This window comes from Urocampus carinirostris, chromosome 4 (genome assembly GCF_059441175.1).
Source record: "Urocampus carinirostris isolate Australia breed hairy pipefish chromosome 4, RoL_Ucar_1.0, whole genome shotgun sequence".
In the NCBI taxonomy this organism is placed as follows: domain Eukaryota; kingdom Metazoa; phylum Chordata; class Actinopteri; order Syngnathiformes; family Syngnathidae; genus Urocampus; species Urocampus carinirostris.
In genome coordinates, this window is record NC_142352.1 from 7,744,260 (window position 1) to 7,760,582 (window position 16,323).

Here is a 16,323-nt window from a genome sequence, read left to right on the forward strand (position 1 = left end):
CAGAACAAACAGGCTTTAACTAAAAACGTGCAAACACAGGTTTCTTCCGACTCAAACAAAACAGGACAGGGCCAAAACAGAACGGGAAATGCAGACAGAAAATGCAAGCAGAAAATGCAATGAGCCAGCACTCGCAAAACCCACAACCCGCCCTTAAGTAGCACATACGCAAATTAGCTGATCTACTGCAGCCGTGCCCAGGGGGCGAGGCCAGCCGGTCGCCACGGCGACCATGCTGGACACGACATATGTATAATGTACAATATTGTGAACTGAAAAATCTGAAGTGGTAACCGCTTTGTGTTACCAATAAACTGTGATGATTAAAACTGAGTGAATATATAGATTTATATGATATATTTGTCACCGATTTACGATTTCAACCTGGATAACAAAACATTTTGGGGACCCATAGATCTCTGTCGGGACCCATAGATTTTTGAGCATGCGAGTCCCCGGGACCCATCACTGTTCACAGCTAAAATGAACACTGCTATTATCGAGCTTCTGTTACCTGAATGTGAAGGAACGCTTCGCCCGGTAATGACTCCGAGTATTGCCTTCAGCAGTTGACTCATAGGGTCAAACTGTGAAGAAGATGCTGAGAATGCTACGCTGAGTGCCGATAGAGTGAAACCTTACAGAAGAGGCGGCAGGGTCGTATTCCCCCTCACAGATGAAATGAGGCTTGTTCTCATCGGAGGCAATCTGAACCCAAGGGGGAAGTCATGGGGAGCATGCGCGACCGATGAAATTGTCATTCCTTCGCAGTCGGGGACTTCATTTTACACTCAGAGATGACAATGCTATCGCTAGCATTTTCATACCTGTCAACCTGTACGTTTTTGCCGTACAAAGTACGTTTATTATGCGTATTAAGACGTGTACCACGTACGAGAAAATCTGTACGGAAAAAGGCAAATTTGTCAATGATGGGTACCATCCGGTATACACCGACTATCACGAAACGGCAAATAGATCAAGTCAAATGAGTTCGCCGCGGAAGCCTCTATCTCGGTATCGTTTTTTTCCCGTTGCAAACGAAGCGAGCGGTTTGATGTAGTGAAAGGAAGTCCGTCTCTTTTAGAGAACCGGCTTTGTCGGCTCAACTCATTGAAGAGAGTTGTCTCAAACGGCTCACTTCCTTCAAACAATATATTAAGATTTACAGTGGAACCTCGGTTCTTGACCATAATCGGTTCCAGAACCCTGTTCGAAAACCGATTTGTTTGAACACCGAAATCGTTTTTCCCATTAAAAGTAACGTAAAATCGTTTTAATCCGTTCCAACACCCTGAATGTTTACCATGAACGTAAACATGAAGCTAACCCAGGCTAATCGTACGTTCGCGTTAGCGTCATCTTCCGTACGAAAGATGACGCTAACATGAACGTGTCAAAATAAAAAAAGGATAAAGAAAAGAATTATGAATAGGATTTTTTACCTTTGTGGTGGTCAGCAGAAGGCGCAGATGGACGGTGAGAGGGATGGAGGAGGAAGGAAAATGATTGTTTGGAAGGAGAGTGCCCTTCCATAAAAACTTGGGGGAGCTCTTCTGTCTGAGGGCTGCTCACACGTTCAAATCTCTTTGCTACAGGATGTTCTTTTCTCTTAAAATATCTATCCAATGACACTTGCTTCTGCCTTCTTTTTAGCACTTTTCGGAAGTGGTTCATGGCAGTGTCATTAAAGTCATGATGATTCTGGTGGCTGCAGCTTCATCGGTGTGGTGAAATTCTGTAACTCGGCCCATTTGCTACACATTTGTTTAATCTCGGACGTCCCCTAGTGTATTGGAGGTGCAATTGCACCTGAGAAAATTAAAAGAAGCAAAAAAATGTGATGTGAAACATCCACCCCGGCGTTCGAACTCCGATTTTTTTCAACGAAAAGCGAAGCAAGAATTTCTCAAAATTTTTGGTCGGACTCCGATTTCTTCGAACTGAGAGGCGTTCGAAAACTGAGGTTCCACTCTATTATGTTGTATAAAGAAGTTAAGAAAAAAAGGAAGTATAAAAGGAGAAAATGAAAAAAGACAGGTTTGTGGTTGTCCCTTTAATCACTATTACCAACAATAATTTAATGCAGAAAATGAATTCATAATTTGAATAAGAAAATTCTACTTAATTCTATTTGCATGTATTTTTTCCTTCTACAGTGAACGTCCAAGCTACTTAATTTTTGATTTTTTTTTTTTTTATAATAAACCTCATTCATGTCGAGCAAGACAGTTAGTATCAGGTGAAAATCGACACAAAATTGGTCATTGCTTCAGTGTCAGTAATAAGTGGAAACATAATGCAGAAAGTGATAACAACGGCAATAATTCCGACACGAAAAAACGGCGGAGAAATTCTTCGTAAGATCGCGGAGGCAAGGAAGACACGTGTGTTGAAGCGAACGATTCGACGAAAGATAATAAACAAAAGAATACTCCTCGCAAGGAAAGGACTTTTCTGCCAAAATGGACTCAATTATATTCCTGGTGACGCTATGAGGAGGGTGATAATGGATTAGACCTTGAGATGCCATTACAACTGTGGCGGGACAGCAAACCACGAAGAATATATGAACTGAAAAATCTGAAGATATAACTGAATAAGAAAATTCTACTTAATCATATTTGCATGTATTTTTTCCTTCTACGGTGAACGTCCGAGCTACTTCGTTTTTGAACTGTTTTTTTTTATAATAAACCTCATTCATGTAGAGCAACTCAGTGTCTCACAACAAAATGTTAATTAACAATATATATGATATAACAAAACACATGTACAATATAACTTGTTAAACTACATAAATATACACGTTGGAAAACAAATATGGTGTAAGATTTTTTTGTATTTTGGAAGGGAAAATACGACAGTTTGTAAGGGCATGGAGCCCTGGAGCGCGACAGGTATGCATTTTTAAGAGATGACGTAAAAAATATGAGAGTGCCACCAGACCAAATACAAAGTCCATCGAGTACTTGTGTGATTGGTTTGGTCTTGCTGTGCACTACACACCCACGTTGGTTAAAAAACATTGGATGAAAAATGGGATGGAATAGCCCAGCAGGCCAAGCTGGTGACCTTCGTAAAGGCTTTTACTTGAAGAATTTCAATCGCTCCGGACGGATCAAGGGTCAATGGACTGTACGGTTCTGATTTTGATGTCGTTGATGGTGTAAGGTTTTAACATTTCCTAGACTGAAATCTGACACCTAATCGATGTTCCCTGTAATTTTCCACCGGTGAGCAGCGCTTGTGTTAGGTTTAAGTCCCCAACATTTTTAATAAAACACTCTGAAATAAAAGAAGACATAGAGAATCGGTCATTGAAAATTGGTTATTTTATTAATCATTATCATGAGAGCGGCAGAGACCAAGCTGTTACAAATCTCCTCCTCACTCTGAACAAGTCCCTGAACCCTCCCTTCTAATATTAAGGTTCTTGGTGAAAAACAACTTGAGTTATGGCATGCACAGGTCAAGGTGCACCCACTGGGATGTGAAACAGACAGAAACAAAAAACAACTCATGGCCTTGAAGAACAGCTTACGGCTGAAAACTATACAAAAAGGGCTGAGAACACTTATAACATATTAATGTCAACTGTAGGATAAATATATGTATATAATTCCAACAGCTTGAAACAACAGTGAGCAACCATAATCCCAAGTGTGGCAAGATAATTCATTATCAAGTTACATTTTACTGAGTTTCCGGCAATGCAAAATGATTTTTCTCTTTTGAATGAATTAACTCACGTACTATTGCAAAGGTTGTACGGCCTACAAACGTCGTTTGTTCTTACAATTCTTTCACAAGATATCCATTAATCACATTTTTAAGATTCACTTGATAAAATTGGATAACTATTTGAATGGAACACAAACTTTTTCTTCCTTTTTTCCGTGTTTTTTTTCTACTTTTTTTTTTAATTCCTTTGAAAAAAAATCTCATTGTGTTTATTTTTTCCGAGCTGTTCCTTTTTTCTTTTTGTTCTCTATTTACTTTTTTCCTACATTTCTTTCTTTTCTTTTTTCCTGGCTTTTTTCAAAATGTTTCCTTCTTTTTTTTCTCTTCCTTTTGTTTCTTTTTTTCTCAGATTTTCACTACTTTTTCATTTTGGTATTTTTTCTTTTTTGTTCTATTCCCCCTTCCTTTAAGTCATTTTGTGCATAATTTTACATAATAAATGGCCATGTTGGGATTAAAGAAGCAAAAACAACCCGAAGAGCCGTTTAGGACCCGAAAGAGCCGGATCCCTTTAGTGAGCCGAGCCGAAGAAGCCGGTTCCCGGACAAACTCTACTAACTTTACTCAACTTCGTTCTCCTTCGACTCGACTTCAAAATACCGCATTTAGGACACAACGTCGGGGGAACCCGTGTATTTTTACCTACATGCACTGTAACTTTGACTTAATTCGCTTCTTAATTAGTAATTTTGAGCCTCATTTTTGTGCGCCGGCTAGATTTTCTTGTGAAGTCGGAGAACCTATTGAGCCGAGTATAGTCCACATATTAATCTATTAGCCGAATCCAACAGTTGAACACATCTTTCTTCCTGACTAATTACAATCGTGTGTGTAGAAAAAGAGCGAGCAGTGGGGGCTTCCGAGTTGCCCACTTTTATGACACATGGCGATCAAATGTCCAGCCCCATGACCAAGCCTCTGGCTGATTGGTCCGCACCGTGTTGATGCAAATTTCCCGATCGTCCTTTTGAAGCTTGGGAGAAGGGTGAGGTCATCGCCCTCAGGACAGAACGGGGCACGACACACACATTCTAACCCCCCAGGCGAAGTGATAAGTAAACTAAAGAAAACATTCCAAATATAATATAAACAGTTCCACTCAAGGCTGAGGTGACACAAAGGATAAGTACTTTTGAGTATAAGTGGTATATAACAGCGTATAAAATAGTATATAACTTCAATGGTCATGGTTGTTTAACAACAGATATTCGATTTTCTTTTGCGCTCAAGATAACGAAATTGTGAATATGCTTGATTGCTGTTAAGATTGTCGAGAAGGGTTGTTCAAACCTCACATTGTTTGTTTGCTGTTATTAGTGTCAATAAGTTTGTTCAAACTAAAACTATAGTTACAATCGTGGAGCTTACAGCCTGGTCTGGGTTAAACTCGTGATAGTGTCAAAAGTTTTAATGCGGGCGCACGCGGCTTATACATGGATGCGGCTTGTGTAAGTACAAAAGTAGCAAATCACCTAAAAAGTGCAGGGATCAGAATTTTCCGCGGATCCGCGGATTTCCGCTGTTTTTGAACCCCAAAGGCATTCCGACTTTTTCACTTTTTCTCTTGCGTAGCAAACAAATTCAAAATCCGACTGTCTCACTCTTTCCTTTATTGCTCTGGCGCACCCTGGCGGCCGTTAGAAAAATTGGCCGCATTGTCGCACAAGCTGCAGGGACTGAACTGCATTTGAACTTATCTTGCAGTATTTACAAAAAAATCAGTTATGTGGGCAAATTATTTTAATCTTCTAAAAATGTTACTTAAATGATAAATATAAGCATGGTTTTGGACAAGTAAATTGCCTAAAACCCAGGTTTTTTGGGGGGGTGGGGGGTTTTGGGGTGGGGGGCTCCGCCCTGGTTTATTCCTGGACGCTGGCTATTTCAGCTGAAAATGAAAATCTCCATTCTGATCCCTGAAAGTGGTGGGTGCGGCTTATAATCAGGTGCGCTCTATAGTCTGGAATTTACGGTAATGTCAATCCATATGTATTCCAGTGGGATGCACTGTCACTTGGTTGCCACTTCCAAGTTTGCTTTAGTTTGATTCCAGACATTTTATAACTTTCCAGTCTGGAAACACATGGAAATTGATTATCAAAAATCCGATTTAACTCATTCATTGGATATGTGCCCGAGTTGGCGGTGTAAATCACATTTCCAACTCTTCTGCACGTCGGGACATGAATTTCAATGCGGCAATCCAATTTGCTTTTCACTCAACACCGCTGAATATATCTTCTTCGCAAACAATTGCATTACGTCGCTATACGTCGGAGTCGGCTTCGACGAGGAAAACGAATCGCTCGGATGGTTTGGGTAAGTGCTGCGATTCGTACGCAAAAACGTCACTGTCTTCAAATGTATGCAAAGTGTGATTTTGTCGGCATTGTTTTCTCCTTCGGGTGGATATTATTCTCTTCGTAGCTATAAATACGTATATACGCAGTGGCGGAGACCGGATTTGTCTTTTGGTGGGGAGACTTGGAGTGTCGAGCACCCTTGGAGCAGGGATTAGCAGAAGAATGCAAATAACAACTTTAACACTGATGCATCTGCGGGTGTTGGAGAAGTCAAGTCAAGTCATTTTTATTTGTATAGCCCTAAATCACAAAGAGTCTCAAAGGGCTTCACAGATTATTACACAGACTATTTTTCAGCCGACGAGGAGAGTAGGTTATTCATATGCTATGGAGTAGAAGTGAGTTTTAAGCTTAGATTTAAACAGTTCCACTGAGGTTGCAGATCGGATCTTGGGGGGGACAGAGCATTCCACAGCTCCGGTGCCCGGATGGAGAACGCTCTCGAACCAGCAGAAGACTTCTTTGCTCTCGGGATCATCAGAAGACCGGCACTCTCAGAACGTAGGCTTCGGACCGGGACATAGGGGGAAATCAGATCCGAACGATAAGAGGGAGCAGGTCCATGTATGAGTTTGTATAATACTAAGAGAACCTTGAAATCACATCTTAGGCTAACTGGGAGCCAATGCAGGTTAGCCAAAATCGGTGTTATGTGATTTTGTCCTAGTTGTAAGCCTCATCCTTACAGATTTGCAGTACGTATGTGTCTGTCTTCAAGTTTCTTGCCCCTCATAAAGATAGTCCAAGATACCCAAACCTGCAGATCACTGGAACTAACTTCCTCTGACAAAGTTATGTTAGGAATTTACCGTACTTTCCGCACTATAAGGCACACCTAAAAGCCTTTATTTTTTTCAAAAGCTGACCATGCGCCTTATAATACAGTGTGCCTTATATATGGATCAATATTAAGTCGGTGTATGCTGGGATTTATATACCGGCGTTTCATTTCCTAACCAATGTGTCAATTATCATTTGAATCAGTCACTATTGGCTTAAGTTATTCGGAGGTAAAGGGGGCGGATCCTTTTCATCATTTACAGGCTCGCATAGGCTAAAGGGGCGAAACAAAGCCTGCGATTGGCCGAAAAAGATGAATGTGAATCACACGTTGGGTTGAACTACGGCATAGAGAAAACATTTTTTACTATTCTGTATTTGTAAATATTTTACTCTCCTTTATTTACTACACTCGCAATCGCGCACTACCCAGAGCTTTTCCGCGGACAAGAAAATCTAGCCAGCTCACAAAAATCAGGGCTCGAAATTGCTAATTAAGAAGCGAATGAAGTCAAAGTTACAGTGCATGAAGGTAAAAATACACGGGTTCCCCTGACGCTGTGTTCTAAATGCGGTAGTCAAGGTCGAAGTAGAACGAAGTTGAGTCAAGTCAGTAGAGTTTTTCGAGAACCGGCTTCTTTGGCTCGGCTCACTAAAAGGAACCAACTCTTTTGGGTCCCAAACGGCTCTTCAGGTTGTTTTTGCTTTTTTGATCCCTATTTGACCAAATACTATGTAAAATTATGCACAAAACGACTTAAAGGAAGGGGGAATAGAACAAAAAAAAATACCAAAATGAAAAAGTAGTGAAAAGCCGAGAAAAAAAGAAACAAAAGGAAGAGAAAAAGGATGGAAAAATTCAGAAAAAAGCCGGAAAAAAAGAAAAGAAAGAAACAAAGGAAAAAAGTAAATAGTGAACAAAAAGAAAAAAGTAACAGCTAGGAAAAAATAAACACAATGAGATTTTTTTAAAGGAATTTAAAAAAATAGAAAAAAAACAGGGAAAAAGAAGAAAAAGTTTGTGTTGCATTCAAATAATTTCCAATCATGTCAAGTGAATCTTGTTGCCAACATTGTACTTCCACTAAAAAATGTGATTAAATACAGTTGTGTATTGTACTACTAAAGACTTAGTTGCCACACTTGGGATTGCTGTTGCTCACTGTTGTTTCAAGCGTTGCTCACCGACTCTGTGTGAACGCTCAGACCTGAGGAAAATTAGAGGGAACATTGCTTGTGACGCCCCTTCTCAAGGTTTCTCATTTTCCTTGCGCTGCGGTTTTGAGTTTTTCCTATCCTGCATGTTGGTTTCAGATCAGGGGATGGGTCATTGTAACCTGTGCAGTCCTTTGAGACATTTTCTGATTAAGGGCTGAACAAACAAATCTGACTTGACTTGACACAGAGCATGCTGGGATTCACGCAGATGCAGGGTTGGGAAGGGTTACTTTAACTAGATTACTTTCAATTACTTTTGGATTACTCCAATAGCAAATATGCTAATAAAAGACAAAATAAACTAAATATGAATAAAATGACTAAATTTTTTGCGGGCTTGAGGAGTAACGGAATACATGGAACGGCAAAAATGATGTTGGATTTATTTTCATTTTGTTTCTGTCGCATTTTATTTTCGTTTTGCCGGAGATCAAAGCCAGAAGAGAAAGCTTACCTCGTGTTGTGAGTCATCATTTTGTTCATATTTAGTTTCTTTTGTCTTTTATTAGCATATTTGGTATTGGAGTAATCCAAAAGTCATTGAAAGTAATCAAGTTAGAGTAACCCTACCCAACCCTGATTTTATGTTAGTTTTGCCGGAGATCAAAGAGATCAAAGCCAGGAGAGAAAGCTTACCACGTGTTGTGAGTCTTAATTGTATTCATATTTAGTTTCTTTTGTCTTTTATTCGCATATTTGGTATTGGAGTCATCCAAAAGTCATTGAAAGTAATCAAGTTAGAGTAACCCTACCCAACCCTGATTTTATGTTAGTTTTGCCGGAGATCAAAGCCAGGAGAGAAAGCTTACCACGTGTTGTGAGTCATCATTTTATTCATATTCAGTTTCTTTTGTCTTTTATTAGCATATTTGGTATTGGAGTAATCCAAAAGTAATTGAAAGTAATCCAGTTAAAGTAACCCTACCCAACCCTAGTTATGCCATCTCAGGTTCTTAATTCCTAAAATATGAGAGTGGTGGGTCGTGCATTTCACACCTAGGCCTTAAGTGATGGCTTTCAATGACAGTATTTTTTCAATTTTTACATGCTGTCCCTAGGCCAGTTAATACGCAGTAATAACGTGTCCAGGGTTGGGTAGGGTTACTTGAACTGGATTACTTTCAATGACTTTTGGATTACTCCAATACCAAATATGCTAATAAAAAACAAAAGAAACTAAATAGGAATAAAATGACTAAATTTTGTGGAGGCTTGGGGAGTAACGGAACACATGGAACGGCAAGAATGATGTTGGCAAGCTGTTTGGATTTATTTTCATTTTGTTTCTGTCGCATTTCATGTTAGTTTTGCCTCCGATCAAAGAGATCAAAGCCAGGAGAGAAAGCTTACCACGTGTTGTGAGTCATAATTGTATTCATATTTTGTTTCTTTTGTCTTTTATTTGCATATTTGGTATTGGAGTCATCCAAAAGTAATTGAAAGTAATCCTACCCAACCCTGCGCATATGCACCGGTTGCCAGATAGAACTGTATTTCAGACTTTGTATCCTGAAACGCCTTTGTAACTAGAGGCAATATTTTCCCGTTCACTTTATAACCTTAAACAGGGCAGCACGGCGGCGCAGTGGTTAGCGCTTGTGCGGCACAGTTCATGTCATGGGAACCTGTTGTGGGTTCAAATCCAGCTCCAGACTTACTGTGCGGAGTTTGTATGTTCTCCCCGTGCTTGCGTGGGTTTCCTCCGGGCACTCCGGTTTCCTCCCACATTCCAAAAACATGCATTTCAGGTGAATTGGCCGGTCCAAATTGTCCCTAGGTGTGAATGAGTGAGCGAGTTGTCTGTCCCTGTGTGCCCTGCGATTGGCTGGCAACCAGTTCAGGGTGTCCCCTGCCCACTGCCCGATGATTGCCGCGACCCTACTGAGGATAAGCGGTACGGCTAATGAGATGAGATGAGATGAGGTTATAACCTTAAACCTTTGTATGTAGAGACAATTGTAAGTAGAAGATACCACTGCAGATGATCTATGATCGGAAAGCACAAATCGAGGTCACTTGAGGTACGGTTGAACAACTTCAGTTTGGAAGAACTCGACGCTCTTCATTTGACACCTTTGTGACACCGGCCGGCTCACAAAACATCTTGCTAGCGATTACATTTTGTGTTTCAACTTTCTTCGGCCCGGCAAGTGAAGAAACCGGGCACAAAAAGTAGCTGAAGTGCATTAAATAGAACCCTCTCTCAAAGGGAATTCTTCAAAGACACACCGAAAATGTTTCCCCAAATAGTGTTGCATTTAATGTGCAAAACTGAATAATTGATAGGTGAATAAATTATAAATCGTACGGAATGTTCAAACATCTTAATGGTGGCGTGGCTACCGCTTCTGCTTCTACAGAACCAGTCTTGGGAATAACGGCATTAGTTTTTTTGGGAACTGGGTATGTTCCCTGTCATTTTCTACAAAGTCGGTGAGCAACGCTTGAAACAACAGTGAGCAACGGCAATCCCAAGTGTGGCAACTCATACAATTCTTTTTCTTTTTTGAATGAATTTAATCATGTATTATTGCAAAGGTTGTATTTTACAAAAATTCTTGCGCAAGATTTTGCATAATACTAACATTTTTGGGGGCTTATTGAGTCGGTTGCACGATACACAACTGTATTTAATCATACTTTCTAGTGGAAGTACAATGTTGGCAACAAGATTGACTTGGTATAATGGGAAATTATTTGAATGCAACACAAAATTTTTCTTCTTTTTCCGTTTTTTTCTATTTTTTTTAAATTCCTTTAAAAAAATCCCATTGTGGTTTTTATTTCCTAGCGGTTACTTTTTTCTTTTTGTCCTCTATCTACTTTTTTTCCTTTGATTTATTCTTTTGTTTTTTTCTGAATTTCATTTTTTTTCTCTTCCTTTTGTTTCTTTTTTTTCTCAGCTTTTCACTCCTTTTTCATTTTGGTATTTTTTTCATTTTTGTTCTATTCCCCCTTTCTTTAAGTCATTTTTTGCATAATTTTACATAATATTTGGTCATATAGGGATGAAAAAAGCAAAAACAACCTGAAGAGCCGTTTGGGACCCAAAAGAGCCGGTTCCTTTTAGTGAGCCGAGCCGAAGAAGCCGGTTCTCGAAAAACTCTGACTTTACTCAATTTCGTTCTACTTCGACCTTGACTTCAAAATACCGCATATAGAACACAACGTCAGGGGAACCCTTGTATTTTTACTTTCATGAACTGCAATTTTGAGCCCTGATTTTTGTGAGCTAGCTAGATTTTCTTGAATGTAACTCAATACTTTTTCCACCGTTACGCTGTTATCGTTACTGTCGGTCAAAAGCGGTTCGTTACATTGAATAAAGCCTTTTTTCGTTCTCCCTCGAGTTGTTTACGTCACGTCTTTTGGGATAATATAACATAGCAACCACCATATAGCTAGATTACGAATATAGTACATACTAATGTGCTGAAAGAAAAGGTGAATTGGTGGTACAGCAATCTACTCGTGCAGTTCAAGAACAAAACGGCTCTATGAGCCGTCTCTTGGGAGTGGGAGCCAGCTCCCTACCAATCAGGATCCAGTTCCCTTTGAGACACTATTTTTCTCTTGTGATAGGTCAAAATACTTTTTTCTTTTGCAATTCTGTTCTGTTGACTTGAATTTATTGAGTATAAAGAAGGGTACAATTGTTTGGTATTTTATTTTCTTATTTATGAAATATTTTTATGTATACTATATAATAAGAGTATCTATTATGGTCGCTGGTTCGCGCCTCGGCCGAGTCATACCTAAGACTTATAACATTGGTAAAATGGCGGCGCCCTCTGTTGGCTGCGGCTGCATCGGCTCGCTACAACGGGTCAGGTGTATCGACATTTCGTTCTTACAAAGAATGACAATACAAAGGAAATTATTATTATTATTATTATTATTATTATTATTATAAAACAATAATTCTCATTGGTGCAACGGGTACATTTGGACCTGCTACCTTAGGGGGTCCACCCCCAGGCAACAGGACCACCATTCTTGAGTATCCTGATCGTTGCATCAAAAAGACAAGGTACGGGAGCTTGAGACAGATACCTCCAGCATCAAAACTCCCACTTGTCTACCCTAACTAAGAAACGTGCAGACCGTCTGTATTGTATTCTGATTAAAAGTGATCACTTTGTGATTGTTTCTCCAATTGAAATGTTTATTTTTGAGTACAAAACAATACAGGTTACTTATACAAGCCTTATACATACTTATATAAGATTTCTTCATTTTCCTCATTTTGGGGTTTTTAAGTTTTTCCTTGCCCTCATGTAGGTTTTAGATCAGGGGATGGTGTCATATTAGTCTGTAGTTTGCAATAGTCTGTAGTATGTGAAGCCCTTTAAGACTCCTTGTGATTAAGGGCGGTACAAATAAACATGACTTGACTTGATTGAGGTTTTTGAGTTTTTCCTTGCCCTCATGTAGGTTTTAGATCAGGGGATGGTGTCATAATAGTCTGTAGTTTGCAATAGTCTGTAGTCTGTGAAGCCCTTTAAGACTCCTTGTGATTAAGGGCTCTTCAAATAGGACTTGACTTGAGGTTTTTGAGTTTTTCCTTGCCCTCATGTATGTTTTAGATCAGGGGATGGTGTCATATTAGTCTGTAGTTTGCAATAGTCTGTAGTCTGTGAAGCCCTTTAAGACTCCTTGTGATTAAGGGCTCTTCAAATAGGACTTGACTTGAGGTTTTTGAGTTTTTCCTTGCCCTCATGTAGGTTTTAGATCAGGGGATGGTGTCATAATAGTCTGTAGTTTGCAATAGTCTGTAGTATGTGAAGCCCTTTAAGACTCCTTGTGATTAAGGGCGGTACAAATAAACATGACTTGACTTGATTGAGGTTTTTGAGTTTTTCCTTGCCCTCATGTAGGTTTTAGATCAGGGGATGGTGTCATAATAGTCTGTAGTTTGCAATAGTCTGTAGTATGTGAAGCCCTTTAAGACTCCTTGTGATTAAGGGCGGTACAAATAAACATGACTTGACTTGATTGAGGTTTTTGAGTTTTTCCTTGCCCTCATGTAGGTTTTAGATCAGGGGATGGTGTCATAATAGTCTGTAGTTTGCAATAGTCTGTAGTCTGTGAAGCCCTTTAAGACTCCTTGTGATTAAGGGCTCTTCAAATAGGACTTGACTTGAGGTTTTTGAGTTTTTCCTTGCCCTCATGTATGTTTTAGATCAGGGGATGGTGTCATATTAGTCTGTAGTTTGCAATAGTCTGTAGTCTGTGAAGCCCTTTAAGACTCCTTGTGATTAAGGGCGGTACAAATAAACATGACTTGACTTGATTGAGGTTTTTGAGTTTTTCCTTGCCCTCATGTAGGTTTTAGATCAGGGGATGGTGTCATAATAGTCTGTAGTTTGCAATAGTCTGTAGTCTGTGAAGCCCTTTAAGACTCCTTGTGATTAAGGGCGGTACAAATAAACATGACTTGACTTGATTGAGGTTTTTGAGTTTTTCCTTGCCCTCATGTAGGTTTTAGATCAGGGGATGGTGTCATAATAGTCTGTAGTTTGCAATAGTCTGTAGTCTGTGAAGCCCTTTAAGACTCCTTGTGATTAAGGGCTCTTCAAATAGGACTTGACTTGAGGTTTTTGAGTTTTTCCTTGCCCTCATGTATGTTTTAGATCAGGGGATGGTGTCATATTAGTCTGTAGTTTGCAATAGTCTGTAGTCTGTGAAGCCCTTTAAGACTCCTTGTGATTAAGGGCTCTTCAAATAGGACTTGACTTGAGGTTTTTGAGTTTTTCCTTGCCCTCATGTAAGTTTTAGATCAGGGGATGGTGTCATAATAGTCTGTAGTTTGCAATAGTCTGTAGTATGTGAAGCCCTTTAAGACTCCTTGTGATTAAGGGCGGTACAAATAAACATGACTTGACTTGATTGAGGTTTTTGAGTTTTTCCTTGCCCTCATGTAGGTTTTAGATCAGGGGATGGTGTCATAATAGTCTGTAGTTTGCAATAGTCTGTAGTCTGTGAAGCCCTTTAAGACTCCTTGTGATTAAGGGCTCTTCAAATAGGACTTGACTTGAGGTTTTTGAGTTTTTCCTTGCCCTCATGTATGTTTTAGATCAGGGGATGGTGTCATAATAGTCTGTAGTTTGCAATAGTCTGTAGTCTGTGAAGCCCTTTAAGACTCCTTGTGATTAAGGGCTCTTCAAATAGGACTTGACTTGAGGTTTTTGAGTTTTTCCTTGCCCTTATGTAGGTTTTAGATCAGGGGATGATGTCATAATAGTCTGTAATTTCAGACTCTTTGTGATTAAGGGCGTCACAAATATGACTTGACGATAACTAATTACTTTTTTTTAAAGTAATGTGCCCAACACTGTATATAACATAACTTCCCAAAAGAAGGGCTTTTAACAGAGAAACAATTTCCACTTGTCACTAGATGCTAGTTAGCCAAGCGCTCCATTTTCTTGCCTCGCCTCCCAAAAATATTTGTCGCGCTTGATAATTGGAGGCATATTTCCGTATGTGGTGCTTAGGCATTCACTTTGAAGAGCACGACAGTTCAACAAAGAGAAAAGTGGTCTTAGAAGATATCGCTTTGGATACAGTTTAGTCAAAGGGATGAATCAAAAAACTGTTTGGGACTGTCTTTAATGATGTCCTAGGGATATTTTAATGTGCCTTCTGTAATCTGTCTTACACTTTTTGAAATGTTGAGCCAAACAAACTTTTATGTCACGTTTTGTGGTAAACTACATTGCCACATAATTAGTGCTAAATCTTTAACCTATATGTTTGTCTGGAAAGCATTTTGTCACGATTGCCATGGCGCCCAATTGGCCCCGCCCGTGTGTCACGGTTGCCATAGCGCCCAATTGGCCCTAATTGGTGTGGCGCCAGCTGCAGCTTGTTGACAGATTAGGTCCCTGTCAGTATTTAAACCCCTGTCCTGTCCTGTCAGTCCCCTTTTGTCGGTCTGTCTGCGAATCCCTGTTTTAACACGGCAAGCGCCTGTCCTGTTTTTTGCTCCTGTTTGTCTCCCGTTACAATCTGTCTTGATCTAGACCACGTTTGCTCTCCAGTCCCAAATTACGACCTGTTTTGGTCTCGACCACGTCTGTTCTCCTGCCCTGGATAACAACCTGTTTTTGATCTCGACCATGTCTAGTCTCCTCTCCTGGTTTTCGACTTGTTTCTGATCCCGACCACATTTTTGCTCTTCAATCCCGGCTACTTACTGACCCGTTTTTTCCGTTCCCGACACCGTCATCGCTCGCCACGGAAGTCCCACTTCCGCGTTCAGAGCGACCCCCTCCCCACGACCAGCGATCACCGGATCTTGTGTGCACTCCTTTCCCTTCTTCCCAATAAAACTGTGAGAAACATTACGCGAGTGGGTCCTGTCTCCGTTCTGGTCTTGACACATTTGGGAGTGGTGATGAAGAAAAACGCAGAGACACTGTTTACACGGTCCGTACAGTTGCCTGAAACCGATGAAATACTCGATGTTGAAAAGTGCTTGAATTTAGGGTGGAGTGTTTGTGAATGTTTGAAATTGTTGCCATGTTTCACAAGACTGCTTTGGAATGGCACAGCTTTCTGGTGGCTTCACCTTTCCTTCTTCAATCGTGATGAGCAGCAGTTGGCATTAGTTTGTGTGGCATTGTCCTATGATTGTCAAGAACCGGAGCCGGATCAGGACCCAAACGCGTGACGTTACTCACACAAGCCTTTTATTTTACGGGAAATGGGGAGTCATGCACGTTAGGCAGCAGTCTTGCGTGAAATAATAGAAAGCCAGAGGCCGACGAGATCGATACCAACTTCCCGAGAAGATATCGGACAGATGGGGTCGATACCGGACAGGACGGACAGACGGGATAGATAATGAAACAGGATATCGAAAATAAACAGGACAAACTAGACGGGAACGAAAACTGGAGAGAATGATAAACAGGACAAAAATAGACGGGAACAATACCGGACAACAGGAAACAGGATTGAGTCAAAACCCACGTCTTGCGGGGCAGAGGTTTGTTGACGGACTGACAAAGGATAAGAGAGAACATTGAGCTTAAACAGAATGGAATCTGTCAACGTGCCGCAACTGGCGTCACACGGGCGGGGTCAATTGGGCGCCATGGTAACCGTGATATTACTCAAGATTTTAATAATCACAAGTCTTGATAAACTCACACACAAGATAAAAAATATCCAAATCGCAAATCATATTTGTGGCTCTACAAAATACATGATT

General features: G+C 40.2%; 1 protein-coding gene across 2 annotated transcripts in view; it reads left to right on the plus strand.

Annotated features, from left to right (window-relative positions):
• The window catches only part of tspan4a (tetraspanin 4a), a 344,680-nt gene that overhangs the window by 14,747 nt on the left and 313,610 nt on the right, over positions 1-16,323 (plus strand). Inside the window, exon 1 of one of the 2 annotated variants that reach the window (XM_088333568.1) lies at positions 5,985-6,063. The exons of the other annotated variant lie outside the window; for it this stretch is intronic. The gene's annotated coding sequence lies outside the window, so the exon portion shown is untranslated. Of the gene's footprint in view, positions 1-5,984; positions 6,064-16,323 lie in introns of those variants that run through there. 2 annotated transcript variants of the gene reach the window in all.